Genomic DNA, 13,279 nt, shown 5'->3' on the forward strand with positions numbered 1-13,279 from the left:
TCTCTCTACAAGTTTAATTAAAAATTTAAAGCAGGATCCATGACATCCCAATTGAAACGAAATCCTTACTCCAAAGAGATACTGAAAGTAGAAAATACTTCTCTTGTTACACTGACATCTTACCATTTGAGTGATATATCATTAGACAGTTATTATCCAAGAAATGTTATTTTGTTGTTTGAATCAATCAGCTCTTTCTCTCTGAAAGCAAAAAAAAATCCTCCCAAAACAACTGTGAACTGCTTCTAGGTTTTGTGAACAGGCTGAGAGACTCAGCTGTTGCATTTAAGAGAGGTACAGGGAAACTACAACACCATTTTAGAGAAAACAGGTTGAAAAAGTTTTCTGCATTTATTTCTCATTGCACATATTTTGTGAACTTGGTAACAGTGGCCTTTGAACATTTCCTCCCCAACAGAAGCAATTTCAAAAAGTGGATAAAAATATATTGAAAAACTCCCAGTTTCTGCCTGAACTGTGAACAAATATTGAACCTCAACTACCATCACCAAATCCCTGGAACTCACTAGTTTACATTGTAATCTAACAAAATGTCACATGACAATTTTATCTTCTTAATTTTTTAATGAAAATTAACAGGGCTCCAAAAATAATAATTTGGTTCTTCACCAGTGACAATCAAGACTCAGTGTCAAATTTCTGCTTAGAAGTTTCTTTGCATTGCTGCATTTACTCTATTTAAAGTTACATTACAAAGTAAATGGAATTTCCTCTTTGAAAAGACTGCAGGATTTAGCTTATATTGCTTATATTCAGCACAACTGGGAGCAACACAAGTTTAGCTTTCCCAAGAAACCTGCAATACCAAGGAACTAAATGATCACCACATGCAGAGAATTCCATTTTCCAAAGAAGTTTAAAACGTTAGAGAAGTGAGCTCATAAATAGCTTTTCTTTAAAATATTTCTGAAAACTACTTTGTGCATTTCATTATCTTTCAGGCTATGCTGAAACTGTCAGCAGAACTGTAACAGGTTACCTTCACTATTCTGCATATCTCAGCTGTCACCTACAAGTTCTATCATTCCTCCACCATCCATTCTATTAATTGTATAGAGAAAATATAAATAAATAATGCTCTGAAATACATTTTAATGAGATTGATGCATAGATTCTTTTCCTGATTTTTTCCCAAGAAACACTCTTTTGAAGGAAAAGAGCTCCATCAGTTCTTCCTTTCACCCTTCCAAAACACCTTATATTTTCCTTTTAGCAATGAAGCGCAGACTTTTCCTCATCACAGATTCTTGGAAAACAGTTGAGAAGCCAGTGACTCCTATCCCATTCTTACTGCTAATTAAAAAACAATTAACAACACAAACACTTTTCTGAAAAAGAATGAAACTTAGTTATTTTTAAAGACTGAATAGCAAAATCTAAGTCAAAATCTGATTTCATTTTAAAATAACAAGAGCAAAGATGATGTAAGTTCAGTATCAGACAGTTTTATGTCGATGAATATGAAACAAAACAGGAATAAGGCTTCTGCAATCATATTGCAAGTTATTCTGAGAAGCTGTTTGCGTTATTATTATGAGGCAAATCTGGCTTAGTAATAAACCTGCTGTGGATTAGGAACTATTAGGCTCAGTTTCACTGTACCCATGTGTACAACTGATATGATTACAGATGTATAGGGGGTGGTAAACAGGCTCCTCAATGAAAGTATTTCCACCTAGGTGACTTGAAAATTGATCAGCAAAAACTACAAACTGGAAAGGAAAAGGTGGAGAGAGATTCAGTGTGCATTTCTCTTGAATTTCTCTGTGAAAGGCATGCACACATAGGTTGATGAGAAAATTTTATTTAGGATATTCCTCCTGAGAACAGGCAGCCCTTTCCTCCTATGTAGCATAACTAAACTGCTCTAAAGTCTCTCTTATCAGACCCAGGAACTGGGCATCCATGTTTACCGAAATTAAATATACAATCTTATATACTTCAGACAAAGCTTTCATGCAGCATTCTTTGCTGATTTTTTTTTTTTGTAGCTTTTTAATTTTTTTTTTTTTTTTAATGAGGGGAGATTCTGGTGTGTAAATCACGCAGAAGCAGAAAGGTAACAGATGGTTGCTGGAGACATGCCACAGAAAAAGCAGTGGCTGACAGGATCTGTTATCCCTTAGCAGCTGCAGATAAAACCTTGACAGTTTAGGATAAAATTTCATTAAAAAAATGTAGCTGCTGACAAATGAAAAAGAAAATCCACCAGAGAAGACTATGCAAAGAAGATTTCATCCTGCAGAGATGATTTCAAGCATTTAAAAGAATTTCTACATACATGAGAGATGAAATGCCTTGCCCAAACAGAGGTTCTGCAATTTGGCTACCCATGGCAAACTCAGTTAGGATGGTAAAGCCACAGGAGAAATCAAATGCCCTTCTCCAACTTTTTCCTGAAAAAGCTATCTGACAACAAAACATCTAAAGGATCCCCTGTATGCCCATTTGTGTGCAGCCAGAACTCTACAAGACTTTTGGCAGAGACTCTGATGCAGAAAAATGTCAAGCCTTTCCTATTAAAAGCTATCAGAAGGAATCAAAGAACTATGCAAAAACTTCAAAAGGCTAGAATCATAGAATCAGCCAGGTTGGAAGGGACTTCTGAGACCCTCAAGTCCAACCCTTGATCCACTACTGCTGTGGTTACTAGACCATGGCACTAAGTGCCATGTCTCATCTTAAATACCTCCAGGGATGGAGAATCCACCACTTCCCTGGGCAGTCCATTCCAATGTCTGATTACCCTCTCTGTAAAGAACTTTTTCCTAATATCTAACCTAAACCTCCCCTGGCAGAGCTTAAGACCATGCCCTCTTGTCCTACTGCTGGTTGCCTGGGAGAAGAGACCAACTCCCACCTGGCTACAACCTCCTTTCAGGGAGTTGTAGAGAGTGATGAGGTCTCCCCTGAGCCTCCTCTTCTCCAGGCTGAACAACCTCAGCTCCCTCAGCCTTTCCCTATAGGACTTGTGCTCAAGTCCCTTCCCCAGCCTTGTTGCTCTTCTCTGAACCTGCTCCAGCACCTCAATATCCTTCCTGAACTGAGGCGCCCAGAACTGGACACAGTACTCCAGGTGTGGCCTCACCAGTGCTGAGTGAGAAGAATCACAGGGGAAGAATCACTTCCCTGGTCCTGCTGGCCACACTGTTCCTGATCCAGGCCAGGATGCCATTGGCCTTCTTGGCCACCTGGGCACACTGCTGGCTCATGCTCAGCTTCCTGTCAATCCAAACTCCCAGGTCCCTCTCTGTCTGGCTGCTCTCCGGCCACTCCGTCCCCAGCCTGTAGCGCTGCATGGGGTTGTTGTGGCCAAAGTGCAGGACTCAGCACTGGCCTTGTTGATCCTCATTGCACTGGAATCAGCCCAAGCCTCCAGCCTGTCCAGGTCCCTCTGCAGAGCTCTTCTGCCTTCCAGCTGATCGACACTCCCCCCCAACTTAGTGTCACCTGCAAATTTGCTGATGGTGGACTCAATTCTCTCATCTAAATCATTGATAAAGATATTAAACAAGACTGGGTCCAACACTGATCCCTGGGGGACACCACTAGTAACCAGCCGCCAACTGGATGCAGCCCCGTTCACCACCACTCCCTGGGCCCGGCCCTCCAGCCAGTTCCTAACCCAGAACAGAGTGTCCCTGTCCAAGCCATGGGCTGCCAGCTTTTTCAGGAGAATGCTGTGGGAGACAGTGTCAAAGGCTTTGCTGAAGTCCAGGTAGACTACATCCACAGCCTTCCCCTCATGCAGGGGTAAACCCTTACAAAAGCCAACTTCTTGCAGGGGAAAAAAGAAATCCATCCATTTTAAGGTCATCCAAGGCCATAAATCTACATTAAACAGGTATGTAATTACAGGATCACTTCACCAAACAACAGAGGCCGCTTCTATTCATGAATGGTTGGACATGAATTACAACTGACTAAAGCAGTTCAAACATGTTGTGTCTTCAACTACACTAAACTTCATTGACAGCAAAACACTTGTTGTGAGCAGGCCCAGATACCATGACTCTCTGCAAGTAGGTAACTCACTGCACACTCACATTTCAGATCTGCAGCTCCAAGTACTGAACTAGAACAGGCACAGTAGTAAAATATCATTTAGCTAACAGGAATGTAGCAACACCTCAGAAAAATAAAAACCTGCAGGTTGCTCCAGGTTCACACTCTGCCTAGACTCCTAGAAGGCATCTCCTGGGCTTGAAGGGAGTCGAGAAAAGGGACCACTTTTCAAGTTAGCAACAAGAGCTGGAGTAAGAGAGGCTGATGGATCAGTATAGATTCTGAGAGAGAGTAACAATGAAACATTACACAACTCTGGCTAACAGAAGGTAAGAGAGTTGCTTATACCAGGAAACTGCATTACATTTGTGTTATCAGTACTCATTCCTCTCTCTTCCACCAACATACATACGAGATGACTTTTCTTCAGCTGCAGCTATCAGGTCCAAACTTTCAAACTAAGTTTTTATACCCAATACGCTCAAATTCAGGTAGGTGGAAAAATGTAGCACCACAGAATAAAACCAAAAATCAGTCTTCCTCTTTGAAAAGTCTACGAGAAAAGTACATCATGTCCTCGTATGGAAGAAAAGAATTATCAAGCTAACTTCAAATTTTTAAAGAGTAAAAAACTAAATTCAAATACTTTCTTTAAAATTTTGCTCATTTCCTGAAGTAAATTACTTGTTTTATCTTGGGACAGAGTTTACACAGCTCTTCCTTTCCCCCATGTGCCTTCCTCCTCCATATTTTTATGTTTGGTATGTTCAGGAGACCTAGACATCTCACTTTGCCCTCCTTTGGACTAAGAATACCTGTCCATTTCTTTCCAGGTCTTCAGCTATCCAGATTTCTCTGCTTCACTACACAGTAAGGACAAACAAGACCCCCAAGTTATTAGCGGTAGATGGCAAGTTAAGCAGCAAGTGATTCCACTGGTGCTACAGTGGCTTAAAAAAAATCAACCAACCGAAACCAAACAATTAAAAAGTACAAATATTTCACAGTAAGTCTAGAGGCTAGGAGTTTCCCTGGCAACAATGGCTACAGTTTTCTGTGGGATAACAGTTGCCTTTACCTTCCTAGGAAACCACTTAACGCTAAGAACTGTGACGTGTCTCCGAAACTTGTTCATTGAGCTCTTGAAGAGGCAGTAGACTGGGGTGAGAAAGAGCAATCTAAGTGACGATGGAGGAGATCACCAGGGCAAAAGCGATGCGCCAGAGAAATAAAGGCTGGGGCTGGACTTCACATCAGGCTCTGATCCCAAAGGAGGGCTATGAAGATGGTGAATGGCTATGAGGGGAAGCCATACAAGGAGGTCATGTGTTCTGTTCAGCCAGGAGAAGAGGAGACTGAGGGGAGACCTCATTGCAGTCTACAACTTCCTCATGAGAGGAGGTGGAAGGGGTGGGCATTGATCCCTTCTTTGTGTTGACCAGTGACAGGACCTGAGAGAATGGCATGGAGCTGTGTCAGGGGAGATACAGGTTAGATATAAGAAAAGATTCTTCACCCAGAGGGTGACTGGGCACTGGAACAGGTTCTCCAGGGAACTGGTCATGGCACCAAGCCTGATAGAGTTAAAGAAGTGTTTGGATGATACTCTCAAACGTACGGTGTGATTTTTTGGGCTGTCCTGTGCAAGGTCAGAAGTTGGACTTTGATGATCCTTGCAGGTGCCTTTCAACTCAGAAAATTCTGTGATTCTGTGATGTTGAGTGAGCTGGTAGAGACTGGTCTATTCCCATCTGACATATTTAATCTACATAGGGCTGAAACTCTTAAAGTCAATCTCTTAATTTATAAAAGCTATAAAGTTCTGCTAGAAACTAAAAAAGTTGTTGATCATTCTTTCCCTTCAAACATTTTTAGCTCCACTCTACACTAGAAATATTTTTCACCAAACTCTTGATGTTATTAACTGGCAGAAATGTCCTGCACTTTCAAGGCTGGCTTTTGTTTCCTGCTTATAAAATAGTTGTGCTATATCACACCGAGGTCCAGCTTCTGAAATTAACAACCTCTGCACAGCAATTTATGTCTTAGCATTGAAGATGATTTTCAGTTGCTTCTTTTAACAAAAAAAAATTGAGATTACGTGTCCTGATTTTTATCTAGCTTCTTCAAAATTTTCCTTATTCATCTTCTCCACCTAACATATTTCCCTCGCTTCCCTCCCATCATGCTTCCCAAGTAAGATTATCCTTTGAACTTCAAAGCACCTTAAAAATTTAACTTATTTTCAATGTCCCTGTAAACAGTAAGATCATTATTATCCATTTGGCTGATGAGATGTCCAAGAGCTACTACTGAGAAGCTTCTTATGTGGTTTATCTTACCAGGAGATTGTAACAGCTTGCATGAGCCCAGTAAAGCCTGAAAGTATGATTCTTCTCCATGTTTTTAATGACTGGTTAGAAAATATAACATTTCCTGGCTCTTACAGTCTGTCATCACAGAAAGGCACCACACATATTTTGCGTCTGTCAAAGTTTGAAAATGAGCCACAGGATGTTGAGCAAAATGTGTGGCAAACAAAGGCAGAAACTGCACTGAGGCATATATTTGCCATTAGAAGCTCAGTTATGCCATAGCCATAAATGAGCTATGGACAGGTACACTGTCCACTTACTTCTTCCTAGGTGAATGAAATCATTAAAATATACAACAGATGAAGAAAGAAGGAGTGGAAAGGGCTTTGTTGCTGTTCTTCAAGTGGCAGACCAGCACTGGGGAGGAAGGAGGATGAGAAACAACAAAATGGTTAAAAAGGGAAACATCAGTCTCCTCCCCCCGCTCCCATTTATTAGATGTGCATTTAGCAACTGTACGTGGCACTCGTGCAAGAGTCCCCCTAATGCCCTGAATCACTGACAAGTATATAACTGGCCTTTGACTTCTCTCCCTTCATCATTAAGGAAAGGAAATACCTTCTGTTTGAGGGAGAGGACTGTAAGAGCTAAACTTGCAAATCAAAACAAGAGACAAGGCATCACCTCTCTCAAAATTATACCTTATACTGCACAAATAACCTACCAAATAAAATGGCTACACATAACCTGTTCTACTCTGCTCAAAGTTTAGGAACTGCAAACACTTCTGGAGAGATTCAATATTTAAACTACATGAACCAGCACTAACCACACCAGTTACTGTAATGTATTGAAATTGTGATGTTCCGTGATTGCAGTAGGGCAGGTTTGCTAATGATAGGATCAAATTTCTTTAAAGACAGGATGCTAACAAAATTGGTGGCCTCCTGCACTGTCAATAAAATGGTATTAGTCAGAAAGGAGCAAAAGTGTGCAGTAGTGCTCATGAGCTAAAAGTGCAGTCATTTAATTCCTGTAGATTACAGTTCAGGGATGGGGGGTTTTATTATTTTTTTTTTTGATTGGTTGGTTTTGTTTAGTTGGGTTTTTTTCCCCTCAAGCATTTCTCCCAGAGAAGAGACGTTGCTAAAAATATGGGGCAAATTCTGGAGAGAAAAAAATAGCAAATACAGGTGGATGTTTCTGTACATACTGAATTGCATTTGCTGCGCTGTGAAATGACTCCACCTATGTCCAATGCCTCTACAGCCATTTATAAACCACTTAAATGTAAGCAGTGGAAAGAAAGGAACTATGTGCTCAAATGTGCACAAAAATAAGTTTTACAAGTTCTGGATATCGATTCTCCACTGCACCATAAGTTGACACTTGCATGGACCAGCTAGATCCTTGTTTATTTTGCCATGCTCAAGCCAGAAATAAATATTCCCTAGGAAAGTGTTTTCCAGCCAAGGTTTCAGCTAGGTCCTGAAATACCAAACTAACAGATTGTAGGATAGTCTATGGATTCCATCCTCATCTATTTTAAGGAAGCAGGCTTCATCCTAAATTAACTTCATTAGGAAAAGGAAAGAGATTGCTGTTTACTTTATCCTACCTGCTACATTTTCTAAAAACTAATTTGTGCACTAAGTAAAAATTCCTGTTTTCCATGTAGAAAAGATCTGTATGAAGAATTGTACTGTGCTCCAGACTTGCTATTTTTGAATTGCATGTATTTTTGTGCTGTTTAGACTCCTCAAATTTATGCTTTCAGGGTCAGTTTTTCATGCTCAGAGGAGTATGCATTAGATCCTAAGATACTGTAAAATTTCTATGTAGGGAAAATAAACCTGGTATTTCCTTGCTGAATGAAAGATATATTTAAACACAGAGCTACAAAATGAGCACTCTCAAACACCATGCACTTGGTTCTACCGATACAAGGGTCCTGGCCTGTGTAAATTTGATGCAAAAAGTCTTAGTAGAGTGTTAGTAGGACTGAGAAAGTTGAACCATTTACTTCTGGAGGTAAGCCTACACTACCAACATTTACATGTTCTAATTCACTAGAAATGTGTTTCCTTTGACTTCCTTACTACAACCACCTTTGGAGAATTGCCTTCCCCTTTAACTTCAGAGAAGGGTAAGAAGGATCTTTGTATTAAATGAAAAGGAGAGCTCCTATCATGCACTGTGCCATATAAAAGCAGGAAGCTGCAAGTCCTGTTCTGTCTCATCCAGACTAGGAACATGAACTTCAATCTCCTACACCTTTGATTAGAGTTACGCCAGAAACTCACCAATGCCACCACCAATCCCCTTGGGATTCTGAAAACCCCATGTCACATCTCAGGCCTGAAAACAGCAGGGCTGCATAGTCTGCCACCAGCTGTACTGTAGTCACAGCAAGGTCTTCTACCTCACCAGGAGTTTCTTTCTGAAGGTCACAATGCTTCCCAAAAGACCTACCAGACACATTCTCACTAAGACTTTCAATGTCCCACACATGCAGGTTTATACTGATATTTTTTTACCTCTTTAGACTGTTCCAAGTGCCTGGCTGCTATCAGATTTACAGGAGACTAACATTATTAACACTGAGACAATCCTTTGAACAAAGTAAGATTAAATACATGGAGAAGACTCCTGCAGAAACACTCATCTTTTAACAGGCCGTGTTCCAAACTCTGTGTGCTAATCTCATAAGCAGTTTACTGGAACACAGAAATTTAACTAGAGTTCATTTTTCCTACAGAAAAAGAATGCTCTCTAGCTAGTATTTTGCAAATGTGGAAAACATTTTTGGAAAAAAAAAAGAAAAAAAAAAGATGAGTTTTGAAACGTACAGTTCACACAGAATGTTCTGACCTAATTTATATCCTTTCATAAGTATAAAGAAAGAAAGTTTAAAAGTTTAGAAGATAGAGCACCATCATCTTCTGCTTAGGAGGAAATTAGGGTCAGCAGAGGTAATGAAATGGGAAGTTGACTCTGAAAGTGCAGAACAGAGCAGAAACGTTTCAGGGTGTTGCAGTTAAATCATGCAATACCTGGAAAACTGTTTCTAAGCTGATCTACACCCAGACAGTTCTAAAGGTGACAACCACTATAAGGCAGCTGGTTTTAATTTTTTTTCTTTGTAAAGTTGCAACATGATTCTTTACTGCTAATGTTTTGGTTTTTTTTAAAACAAGAGCCCAATCATTATTGCAGTCTGTTCTATAATGAATAATGAGCCTTTTACAGCTTCATTCACCAAATTACACCACTTTCTCTGAATAGATGGTTCTAAAGGTTCTGAAACACATGAAAGGTGAAGCCATAAAGGAAACTTTTAAGTCTAGATCATTACTAATTCAATGCAATATGAGAATTGACACTGAACTCTGAAATCCACTTTGGTAGCCATAATGGAGTTTATTCCACAAAATTCTTGCAGTTAACTCAGCTTCTTGTCAGCTTCTTTACAGGAGAAGGTGACCTGGGTAAGGTGAGAAGTCACATAACAATGAAGGAAACATGTTGACTGGACAGATCCAAAACAGACCCAGTGAGTTCATAAACAAGCAAAAACACTGTTACCACATAACCTCATTGGTATTTAACTGAAGGATGTGAAAATGTTCTATTTTTCATCTGTTCTGCAGTAAGTGTAATTTATCAGCAGCAGTATCTCTACATAGTTTCTTAGTAGGTTAAAAACTCAAAGATTAAGTAATTTGTACAGATTTGTCAAGTTCGGATTTTGGAGTAAAAACTGGAAACCACACAGACTCACAGACTGACAACTAGATACCTGCATTTCTATTTAAGACTCCCCAGTTCCCTTAAAATTTAGGAATAGACAAAATAAAAATCGAAGAATAAAATAAAATAATAAAAATACAAAATATAGGAATAGATAAACCATAGATAATTTTCTGGTACCAAGAGACAGAATGAAAGTAAACTGGAAAACATCACATTAGCATATATTTCTGGTACTTTAAAATACTCAAGACTTCTCTCATTCACACTTCAGCAGGAACCAAGTAATTATAAAAAAAATATTGTGTTCTTTCCCTCCCTATGCCACTTTTTTATATATGAGATTATGGCATCAACCAGTTTATATCACAGCCCTACCGCACATTTCTCTTCGTTTCTTGATACGAAGTAAACATAAAAGAATGCTCCAAAGAATCAGTATGTAATGATATCAACTCTTTCATTTCTCATATGCAGAACTTAAGTTTTATTTCTGACAGTGATAAGGGGCTTCTTTCCTTTTTAAACAACAAAGCCTCAGATTTTCCAACAGTATAGATGTGAACAGTTTTTACTACCTGTTTATGATGTAGTAAAGTGTATGAACTAAGTCTACCAGCATAAATTAAAAATTATCCCCCGTCACAGACTTGATTGCAAATTTCTTGATCCTTTTTTTTTTTCTCTTAAAGTTTTTGTCCTAAACTTTTAAGTTAATGAACATTAAACTGCATTTTATGACAACTGGATGATGCAGAACAGATGTTGAGCTAAAATTTCATTTGTCAAACGTCAACTCAGAACATGTCTTTAAAACTGGAATATTAGTAAGACAAACTACATGGTGAAAACAAAAGAAAAAATTGTCAACGACATCAGTGCCTGATAACCATTTTTCTTCAGATAGACTTCAGATAGAAATTCTGCGTGAACCTAAGATTCCAGAAAATGATGTTCAGTTTTAGGAATGCTAATTGTTTATTAGGGTGAGTATGTTTTCTTCTGGATACTTATTTTTTTTTGTCTTGAGCTCATTGATACATAGCAAATGCTAATCAAAAGTCTGCAATTAGTATGTTTTTGTCTTGCAGACTTTCCTCTGCTAGCGAGCCTTTGTTTGGACCTCTGGCTGGACAGGAGTGGTTTGGTGCCCAAAAAGGATGCCTACCATTCCCCTCCACAATTCGGGACAGTCACAAAACACTCCAACCAACCAGCCAACCAAAGCAGCAACAGGGTTATAAGGAAACTCGGAACTTCTCAGTTGACGAAGTCCATCTGCTGACTAACATGTTTTTTTTTTTCTTGCTCTGTAAGGTATAAATGATAACCCTTTGAGGCATACAACGCAACTTAACCCAGCCATTGAAAGCATTTTTTGCATTTGGGCCATGTTTTCCTTTTCCTAGTTATACCTGCCATGTGCTACCCTAAATAATTTCTATCCTTCCACATTATTTTTTCAAGCATCTGGAAAGTCTTCCATCTTATCATTTCCACACTTGTAATTTATATACATTTTTGTCAACTATTCATAGAAATCAACACATTAAAAGCATCCTGATTGCTTTTGTTACTTTTACAAAAACTCCTTTCAAATTTTCAATGTCTTTCCAATACTGAATGATCAGCAACTGCCTGTAGGCCACAGACAGTTTCACAAGTCAGTCTGCCCAGATGGAGTATAGTTTCTGTGGACTAAGGCACAACACAATCAGGTATTTCTGACATTTCTTTATCAAAATTATTGAAACCAACAAGCAAGGGCAGAAATACTAAGTAAGAGACAGCACACACAGTTCACAGATCAAATGAATGAGATCAAGAGTAATACAAACCTATTTTACAAAACTTATTTTGTGCAAATTCCCAGTCCATCTAATAGTAATCAGAAACAATATTTAATGATCCCCTCTAAAGAGTTTATGAAGTTCTGTTTATACCTGGATGCCTGCTCGTTCCTACTTTACCTATAGAAATCAACACATAAATGCACAAATGGTACCACAAGACAAGAAAGAACCAAAAAAAAAGCAAACGAAAAATTTATAAAAAGAAATCTTCTTTTATGAGCACATATCTTATACATTAACTGGCTAACAGTTACAAAGTGACAGCAGAGCAACTAAACAGAGATTATGTTTTCTTAGAAAGATATTATGTCTAGGACCTGTAGATGTACTGTAAATATATCTTTCCTGTCTATAGGGAATAGCGCCTTCAGCATCATCATGTTTCTCCTAAGAACATTTCATAGAGATTACAGTTATTTCTCCTCTGGTTTAGAGCACTCCTAATGTAATTTTCTTTAACTTTGAACATGAGACAATTTACAAAGCAAAGCTATTTTTCCTCCATGGACTTTTATATTCTGGAATACAAATATATCAAAATACCACCATTACCGAAAAAGACTGTTTCCCTTTTGTTACCAATGTTTGCTCTGGGCCAGGAGGAAGAAGGGGAGGAATTCAATTTACATTTTTTCAAATTTCTGGAGGAAAAGCTAAGGGGGAAAAAAAGGTTGAAGACAGAAGTTTTCTCAACAAGTAAAACTCTGCAATGGCGGAAGTATCTACAAACAGTGATATTTCTGACTTGCCGTAAACTGTTATCTGCTGTTGTGTTCCTGGGTGAAGAGAGAGAAAGAACTGCTATAATGCTAAACAAGCGCTATCCCTGCTAATCCCTCCTAAACAGGGAAAGAAGTCTTTTCAAATTGTTGCTTAAACACCTCCAGCATTTTTGTTGATGGCAAATTTTTTGGGCTCCTCTACCTCTAAACTACACATAGCAATATCTAACTATATAAATCAGACTACTTGCCACAGAAAAACCTTAGTATACATTAACACTTTCAACAAGTTTAAACTCAAAGTTATCAAAGAGACTTTCTTTCTTTTTTGTCAGAAAACTGAATAAAATTACAAGGTGCATTGAGGATTCCAGCTAGCATTTCCACTGATGTTACCACAGAAGTTAAATAATTTGCCAGAAAACTCTCTCTAATCCATCAGCCTCTTTGGGCTATAAAGTCTCCTCCCTGCACTTTCCCTAGGTAGATGAGGATGGTCATTAACAACGTTAAAAATTGGCTATACATTTGAAAAGCATGCACAGTAACAACCATTTCTGCAAAGCTGTAATCATACATTCTGTTACCACATATTGGCACTGGAAGCCTGTAC

The 13,279-nt window shown here is 38.7% G+C and overlaps 1 protein-coding gene across 13 annotated transcripts in view; it reads right to left on the bottom strand.

Annotated features, from left to right (window-relative positions):
* CTNND2 (catenin delta 2) overlaps positions 1-13,279 on the bottom strand; it is a 629,184-nt gene that overhangs the window by 211,325 nt on the left and 404,580 nt on the right. The gene's annotated exons all lie outside the window — the stretch shown is intronic.

The sequence above is a fragment of the Chiroxiphia lanceolata genome, chromosome 1 (genome assembly GCF_009829145.1).
Source record: "Chiroxiphia lanceolata isolate bChiLan1 chromosome 1, bChiLan1.pri, whole genome shotgun sequence".
Taxonomy (NCBI): domain Eukaryota; kingdom Metazoa; phylum Chordata; class Aves; order Passeriformes; family Pipridae; genus Chiroxiphia; species Chiroxiphia lanceolata.